This window comes from Chinchilla lanigera, unplaced genomic scaffold (genome assembly GCF_000276665.1).
Source record: "Chinchilla lanigera isolate Chin_1 unplaced genomic scaffold, ChiLan1.0 scaffold00009, whole genome shotgun sequence".
Classification (NCBI taxonomy): Eukaryota; Metazoa; Chordata; class Mammalia; order Rodentia; family Chinchillidae; genus Chinchilla; species Chinchilla lanigera.
The window spans coordinates 10,752,165-10,761,705 of record NW_004955410.1 but is presented as its reverse complement, the minus strand read 5'-3'; positions in this window follow the sequence as shown (position 1 = coordinate 10,761,705).

Below are 9,541 nucleotides of genomic sequence, written 5' to 3'. Positions count from 1 at the left end.
GTTATCTGGAAATGTAAGATTATTATTCCCTAACAAGAATGAGACAGAGTAGGTCAAATCCAGGGGTAGGTCCTCCATGTAAACAGAGAATTCCCTCTGAGGCATTTGGGCTTCTAGTTGGAAGTGATGTGCAGCCACTCCAAGCTCCCTTCCTCCTCACTGGAGGAGCTGTGCTCCCACCATAGAGATGGAATGTGACCACATTTTCACTTTTACAGCCTCCCTTGCAGCTAGGGCACAATCGTGCATCCCACTCTGGAGAGCAGGGCCCACGGGCAGTCTGCTGGAGATTCTTGGAAAGGTGTCCACAGCTACTAAATGGAGAACAATGTTCACAAAATAAATCCTTCTTTGTTTTCTGCCACTGTATGCTTTTGTCATGATATCTAGAGATCATGATCTTGAGGTCACACAAGGATAAAACTTCACAATACACTGAGCATAACCAAGAGAAAAGGGTGGTGCAGAGAAGGTAAGAATCTTGATACTCTGAGTTATTGAACACACCCTAGAAAATCTTACCTCAAGACTTTCTGTTGTGGATGAAATTTAAACCCCTATTCCTTAATTAGGCTATTGTGTTGCTTGCAACCAACAATATGCTGAGAAAAGTGAGGAGAGGCTTTTTTATTCAAACAAGATGATTCCTGTATTGTTTGGCATTATCTAAAGGAACAGAAATAGGAATTTATATATATAGAAATTAATTAATTAATATATATATATTAATTGTCACAATCTACCCCTTGTCACCTTGACTACCAGACACATCTCCTTAAACTATATTTAATCTCTACAAAAAGACAACAGCAAGTTCATAACTCCATCTAACATAACAGAACTATCCTGCATATAACTGGAAAGGTATTAACTCTTTCCCCTGAATAGGAGGCAAATTTTCTTTGGGTGATACATACTCTACTCTGGACATCACATAATTTACAACATAGCTTTAACAGCACTTAATATGGAGATTAAGTCAATCAATGTTATGTTACAAGATGTAGGAATACAAAGAAAGAAAACAAAGATATAACTCAAGTTTATCCTCAGACAGAAGCTGAGAGGCCAATACCACAGATGCCTCTGCCACTGAGAGTGAAGAAATCTCTTCCCTCTGGTAAAAATAATCTCATCAGAATTTAGGACTTCAAAGTCTCATCTGGTTCCTTCCAAATATCTCCATCCCAATTTATAAGATTCTATTCTTGGGGCTGGGGATTTAACTCAGCGGCACAGTGCCTGCCTGGCAAGCGCAAGGTTGTGAGTTCGATTCCAGGTACCAGAAAAAAAAACAAAACAAAAACAAACAAAAGATTCTATTCTTCTCAGAACAATACCTCTTAGTTACTTTTCTCACTGCTAAGACAAAATACCCAATGCCCCAAATTAAGGGAAGAAAGGTTTATTTAGCTCACAGTTTGTGGAGGTTTCATTCTGTAATCCACTGGCTTTAAGGTAAAGTGGCACATGGCAGGGGGCAACAGTTCATGGCAGTGGAAGGCAACAAAAGCAACAAGAGCAAAAGGGAGAACAAGCCTCTTTCTGCCCCTTGTTATCTTATCCAGACTGCTGGGATTAATGTGGTGCCAATCCAATGAGTGTATTGATCCAGCAATCACTCGGCCTTAATCCCAGTACCCATAATCCCAGCATTGCACTATGACTCAGTCACAAACTCTAGATTCAACTACCTCTGAAAAGCCTGCCTCCCATGACTGCATGAGGCTTTGGGGAGACAGCATCTATACACAAACCATAACAGTGCCCTCACTTTACCTGCTATGGGACATATGGCTACAGAGGATGCCAGCCAGGCTAAAAGAAACCACCATGCATCAGAACAAAGAGGCCCACAGCAGAAGGAATTGTTAAATAATAAATTGAGCTTCTTTGGGAGAAAAAAATCTCTTATCTTGGTTTCAGAGAGGAAAACAAGAGGAATAGTGTCTAACAGAAGCAAGGACTCTTTTCTTCTGGATTCATATTACTAACCAACATCTATGGAGTGTAACTGTTCAATCTGCTGCTTGTATGTCCAACATGTCAGTACCACCCAGACCCCAGTAGGTAAAATAAGCAAAGAAAGTAGAGATGGGAGATAGAAACCCTTTTTTTTCTGGAAAAGGAGAAAGTTTTGGCAACTGGTAAACAAGGCGGGGTCTGAGAAGTTTTTGTTTGGTTTTGTTTTCTAAGATGGGAGAGATTTAAGTATGTTTCTATGTTACAGAGCAGTCAACAGAAAGGAAGTGTGTAAAACCTCAGAGATGAGAAAGAGTGATGATGGAGGACGCCTAAAGAGACCTGGTAGGCGGGGAGATTAACCTGCGGCACAGGGAAGGAACCTCTTTCTGAGCCCAGGGGAAGGAAGAAAATGTGCAGAGGCCCGAGTCCACCAGCACTGACTAGGTTACAGTGTGGCAACCCCCTGCATGATCTCCAGGGCTCACAGGAAAGCCTTGTTCTCTCTCACACTGCATTTCTGATGCTGCTTGGCTCCGACTCGGTTCCATGTTGGCCACTTATGCGGGCTTAGGTGACTGGATCAGCCCTTATCTGGAATAGGAAAAGAGGAAAAGAGAATGGCAAACAACATACCAGCTCTTAATGTTGCTCCTGGGCTGTGAGGCTCATCTCATCCTCTCAGTCCACGTTTCATGGCTAAGGCAACTCACAGGGCTGTCTGAGTTTGATAAAACAGGAAAGTAGAAGAGGGCTGGCTTTGCATATGAGAGAACAACACATACTTCTGGTGGTGATAAAAGTTGCTTCTTCATTCATTCAATAAATACTTAGCAACAACAAAACAGTAAATACTTGCCAAGCCCCTACTATGTGCCTGGCACTAGACTTTCCTCTGCAGACTCAGTAAGACAGATCTCCGCTCTCATTAGGTAAGACAGTGTAGGAGTTTGCCTGGTGCCTTGGTTTTTCTTACTGGCACAGGAGATTACATCAGCTGCTGAGAGAGAGGGACTCGTATGGAGGAAGGAGTTGGAGGACAGACATAAATATTTCAAATAACTACAGAGCAAAATGGGAAGGGAGGCTGAATTTGGGGAATAAAAGGATTGCAGATGGCATGACATGTCTTGCTACGGATGGCTAACTCGTGCTAGGTGCTGCTCCCTAGCACTGCACAGTGACAGCAAGAAAAAAAAAAATCAGTACTTGGGCCCTCAAAAGCTGGAAGATAGGGGAGAGCGTGGTATAAAGGCGCAGGGTCCAGGTTAGGTGGTAATGAAGAATCAAGTCACACGAGCAAATGCTGGGCCAGAGACAAAGGTTTTGAGAGTAAAGATTAAGTGTGTGGAGAAGGAAGCAAGTGAATTTAAGAGGTAGGAGGAGGTTTTGACCAAGAAATGCATTGCTGGGATTAAGGTTTCACGGGTAGAGCGGCGCTTGGCCCAGCTGTACAGAAGGCATGGAGACTGAGTGAAGGCAAGCTGGTCTTTAGCCAAGCCTCAACTGGCCTCAAAATTTGTCCTTAGGGACAAGAGTTACAACCACATGCAATTTTATTTTGTTCTCATAATCAAATACTGAGTTTACCAGGACAATGAATTACTTCTGTTGTTCTATCTCCCGCTACTCCAGATCCCAGTCATTTCTTAGCTGCGTGAAAAGGAATGGAGAATGATAGAATATTTCTTTTGAAGTCCTCAGTGCTTCTTTGTAGTGTGCATGTGCCAGGCATGTATACATTCTTCTTGAATTGAATCATATTGGGATTAGTTCCATACCTGCTTTCTCAATAGCAGGGATTCTCAGCCTCCTTTTTGGCAGTAGGGCTTTGTAAACATTCAGCATATTCAAGGACAGCCTTTCTCTGAACAGGTTAAAATGGTGCTCATCTCCAAAGCATTCAAAGTAAGATGTTGTTGTTGTTGTTGATGCTTTGTCTTTTTGAGACGGGGTCTCACTATGCAGTTCAGGTTGGCCTTGAGCTCACGTTGTAGCCCAGGCTGGTCTCAAACTTGCAATAATCCTCCTCCCTTGGCCTCCCCAGTGCTGGGATTACAGGCGTGTGCCACCACGCCCAGCTTGATGATGGAAATAATAAAATGTGCAAATGGAAACATAAGAAAACAAGGTGGGAGAAGAGTGGAAAATTTAAGATCATTTCAAGAAGAAATCTTTTAGTTCAGTTTTACTGAGATAGAATTCATATATAACTCAGCAACTTTATACAATTCAATGAATGTTGGCATATGTATATAACTGTATACTTACATTTTCATTACCCCAAAAAGTCCCATCATACCCATTTCCAGTCAATTTTCTTCTCCTAAACTCAGCCTCTGAAGATTACCGTGGTGGTCAACTTGTAACACCCAGCAGAACTGAACCAGTGTGGTGCTGGGTGTGGGAGACCCACCTGAGAACTGTTGCCAGCAGCATAAGAGGCAGAACCAGAGAAGAAGAGAGGCTGTTGGAAGCTGTTGGATGCTGTTAGAAGCTGTAGGGAGCTTTTGGTTCTCTTGGACAAGCTTGTTATCCTGGTTTTCCTGATTAACTCAGCTGTTATCAACATCTGAGGAGCTCGTCCCCTTGTTGTCACTGAGAATGACTTTGGTTCACGTTGGGGGAGCTCTGGTCCTCACTTTGAGCATCACTTCCTGGCTCTGGAAGGGAAGGCGGTACACTGCTCAATCTCCTGGAGAAGCTTGTCTCTTTGGCTTTCCTGATGGAAACTTGGCTTTCCTCATCATCAGAGGAGCTCAGGACTGCACTGTTGCTGAGGATGTCTGTGGTACTTTTGCGGAGAGCTGTAGTTCTTACTTTGAGCATCACTTCCTGACTCAAGTTCAGATCTCTCAGCCTGCTACCACAGATCCTTCATCCCACTGGCACAGACTTTCTAGCTTCCACCACTGACCTTTGGGCCTTCCCAGTGCACATCCATGAACCAGGCTTGCATGAGACATTGTTGTGGGCTCTAGGCCTCCAGTGGGACTCATGGGAGGCATCATTATGGGCTCTAGGTCTTCAGTTGGACTCATGCAGGACATTGCTGTGGGATCCAGGCCCTTGGTTGGATTCTTTGGTCATTAGTGTGTGGACAAATTTGCTGCACTCTCTTTTGTACATGATTCTTTGGGTGACTATCATAAATAATCTTATAAAATATGTGTCCTGTATCATATTATTTCCCCCTTATAAACCCCTGACTACGATAATTACAGATCTGTTCTCTCTCATAGCAGTTTTGCCTTTCCTAGAATTATATAAATGAAATCATACAGCATGTAGTCTTTCACAGTGAGCTTCTTCAGGAAAACCAGTCATATGTGAAGTACACAAACATGACTTGCAGGCTTGGGAAGGTAAGGAGAATAGTGAGGTTTCCCACTGTGTGTTACCTACTCTGGCTTCATCCTAACTAAAACTGCCTAGAAAAATCAGGTTCTGTGCACTAGTTACATTTTTCTAACACTAAAAATACACAATCATTAAAATGAAAAATATGCACTTGGATACCGCTACTATTCATTTTATACAGCATTAGTGATTAATGTATCTCATTTAGGAAAAACACTAAATTAAAAGATCTTGACATTCTTTTGTAACTCTTAGCAGTTTATTCTCTTGGTTATTGATCTGACTCACTGGCACAATTTATAATGATGACAACTGAATCCCTACACATATCATAATGAACAGTTACTTTCAGAGATAAATTTAAACTTTGTGGATTTGTTTCTTCATTTCCCATTTTACTTGGCTGAAACTAGAAAATTTTGTATGTATATGTTTACTGGGGGAAAAACACAACTAATAGAGACAGGCAGATCAAGACTTATCATCCATACACATAGATGGAAAGATATCCTGAAGGATGTGTGATGTGCAAAGAATTTAACATCAGATAGATGATCACCTAACCCAAAATCGCCAGTATATCAGGAGAGTAAAGCACAGCAAGACTTTGGAGACACCATAGAAAGGGCCTAGGAACATTTTGCAGTCTAATGTCTGTGGAGCACTTACACAGGGACACTCTGAACATAGATTACTGTTATTCCAACCTGTCTGTAGTTTTAGACCAAGACCCTGCAGCTGTGGTTGCAGAGAGGGCTATACAGACCGAATCATAGTGACTGCACAGAAAAACCACTGGAGTCATGAAGGCCTACTTATTTCCGTAGATGAAGCCTTTTCTCAGGAAATTACAACACTGTAAGGTTCCCAGAGGGCCTTGGAAATGCACGTAAGACAAAAATCTACGTTTAATTTTTAAAAGCTCTCTTTGACATTTGTCTTTGTGACAGTTGTTGCTAGTTGGCAAATCTAGAGATCAGAAAGGGAGCTGGATTGGACCATTACCGGAGGTTGCAGGTGGGTGAGTTCTACAACTGTTTCTCTGGTGTTTCTTTCTACCTAGGTGAGACCACAGCAGGCTGGAATAGGCGGCAACTGTGAAACTGCAAAGTGGCAGAGGCTATCTGGAGGTGTGCAGAAGGCAGGAGCGGGGCGGTAACATCTACTTTTTGATCATAAGAGTTGCAGCTTTTTCACAGCACTCTGAGGCCCACTTCGCTGTACTTGATTGGTTGTTTGGTAGGAATGGAAGAAAACGCCAGGGCTTTGAATGAAGTGAGGGGCCCCGGTTGAACTGTGTATTAGCTGTTATCTATGTTGTGATGACTCATGAGGAACAGTTTCCCAGCTCTTTTACCTGCTACAAGATAAAGATTCTTAAACCAGCTCTTACATGGTATCTCAGGAGGTCATTTCAAAGTGAAATCTTGGTATTGTACTTGGGGACCATTTCATAGTTCTAAATTCTAGTTAATTAAAAGCTGGAGTCTGGCATAAGCATGCAGTTACCTAAAAGTATGCCTAATTCTATCTTTGGCAAATGTGATTTTTCTTTTGTAACATGACGTTTGTGTTAATTAGCTTCTCATTGCTGTGACAAAATACCCAAGATAATCAATCTTCAAGGTTTATTTCAGCTGTTTCAGAGGATTCAGCCCATGGTCACGTGGCCCTATTGCTTTGGGCGTGTGGCTACACAGGACATCATGGCAGAAGCACATGGCAGATAAGGTCACTCACCTTACAGTGGCCAGCAAGGGGGAAGAGGAGAGAAAAAAAGGAGCTGGGGTCCCAATATTCCCCAGTGACCCAACTTCTTCCAGCTAGGCACCACCTCTTAAAGGTTCTGCTACCTCCCAACATCACCTCAGGCTGGCATTCAAGTCTTTAGCACACAGACCTGTAAGGGGGATGCTGAACATCCAAACCGTAACAACTGCATGACATCTTTTCCTCTGGAGATTGCTGTTGGGGACTGAAGTCAACAGGGCGTTATTCCTGCACTTAACAAGCCATGTCAGTACACGTGCAATACTGCTATCTTTTACTTGCACTGATAGTAAACTTCTTCATTTCTTTTTTTTTTTTTTTTTTTTTTTTTTGGTACTGGGAATCAAACTCAGGACCTTGTGCTTGCCAGTCAGGTGCTGTGCTGCTGAGCTACATCCCCCGCCCAACATTTTCATTTCAAAATCACCAATTCAACTCAAAGATGATAGGATTAAAAACTTCCTTTTAAAATGCTACTGCAGGGGCTGGGGATTTAGCTCAGCAGCAAAAGTGCCTGCCTGGCATGCGCAAGTTTGTGAGTTCGATTCCCGGTACCGGAGAAAAACCAAAAAATAAAAAATAAAAATGCTACTGCAAACAAAACCCACTTTGTAATCAGAATCCTATTTTTATTTCTATTGTAGATACATGGCTTCCAAGAAGCTAAACAAGAATTTATCATGTAAATAAAATAGGTTATGTAAATTTTAAATGAAGACAAATTTTAAATGAAAAAAACCCCACCCAATTAAGAGGGGCAAAAGGATCTTCTCTCCTCTTTCAATTGTGCTGCTTAAACTAATATAACAAAACATTCCAGAATCAAATTTTTAAAAAGTATCTTAAGGACTTAAATGTTTCAACTGGAGTGACTTTCCCTTTAAAACACAGGGTCAACCAAACCAAGAAAAACAAAACCTCTTGTTTCAAAGCGGGTTGCTGCAAACAATCCTACATGTGTTAGCAGTATTTACACCTTGGTGAGTGCCCGAGGATCTCTCCCAAGTACACATTTGTCCTGGAATGAATCTACTCAGAAAAAGAGGAAAATATGGACCGACTTCAAGGCATAGACTAGACCTAAGTGAGCAGTCCCGGGGCGCTTCCGCTCTCGTTGCAGTCAGTCTCTCAATACACAGGTCCCACCACCCGTGCCACCAAAAAAAACGAGACTTCGAACTGAAGGACAGGCTATAAAGGCTGCACCCGTTTTCATTAAATCGCCTTTATCGGGTTTCTTGTATCCGATAAGAAACTAAGTGTCAATTCTTCAAAAAAAAACTTTCTAACTACTGAACGTGCAGTGGGAAAATATGCAAAACTGCAACCTTGTATAATAAGTGGGGTCAAGCCTGCTGGTACATACCCATCTTCCTAGCACTCTGGGAGACTGAGGCAGGAGGGTAACAAGTTCCAGCTCAGCAAGTGCAATTTAGCAAGACCTTATCTCAAAACTGCGGAAGCGGGCTGGGGATATAGCTCAGCGGCACAAGCGCCTGCCTGGCAAGTGCAAGGTCCTGAGTTCAATTCCTGGTATCAAAACAAAATAAAACAAAACAAAAAACCATGATGAAGGGGCTCGGGATTTAGCTCAGCGGCACAGCGCCTGCCTGGCAAGCGCAAGGTCGTGAGTTTGATTCCCGGGGCCGGAAAAAAAAAACAAAAAACAAAAAAAGAAACTGCGCAAGTGCACGGTCTCATGCCTCATCAGAAGTCACTTTACTTATGTGAGAGTTGCCAAGTGTTTCCCAGGATTTAATGGCTGCGACCATAAAGTCAATTTCTCACCCTGCCAGACTGAGGTTGCCTTTTACTTCCCAGCACATCTGATTCCTTCTGGTCTTGCCCCGCTCCTCCCGCCCCGCATTGTCTACGAGCACCGAATTAAACCTCCACCTTTTAATGCAGACTGCTGTCTCCAAGAAAGTCAAAACATCCTTCAAAGGATCAAAGAACTGGGCCTTAGATGGAGCTGGGGACAGCAGAGTCCACGGGTCAGATTCCGGGTGGGGGGGTGTCTCAGCCCTGCGCGGCGGCGCGTGCCTGCAATCCCAGCACTCTGGGAGGCTGAGGCGGGAGGATCGAAAGTTCGAGCTCGGCGTGGGCCACTGAGCGGACCCTGCTTGTCTCAAAATTTAAAATTCTTTAGCGGGCTGGGTACGTGGGTCCGTGCAAAGACCCTGGGTTCGATCCTTGAGTAGCACAAAAAATAAAAATAACGGGGCGCTCGTAAGTCCGTCCTCTCCGCAGTACCTCGGATTTTTAAGAGCGGGCGAGGATGAGGAGCACTACCGAGACCGGAGTCGCAGAGTTCACCCTTGACCCCAGCGGGAGACAAAGGTGACCCAGGCTTGCTGGCCGCGAGCGCGTGCTGGAGCGGGAGCCAGGCGGGGGCGGCTCGGCCGGGTGGCGCGACCGGGAGCACCAGGAGCAAGGCCCCGACAGGGTC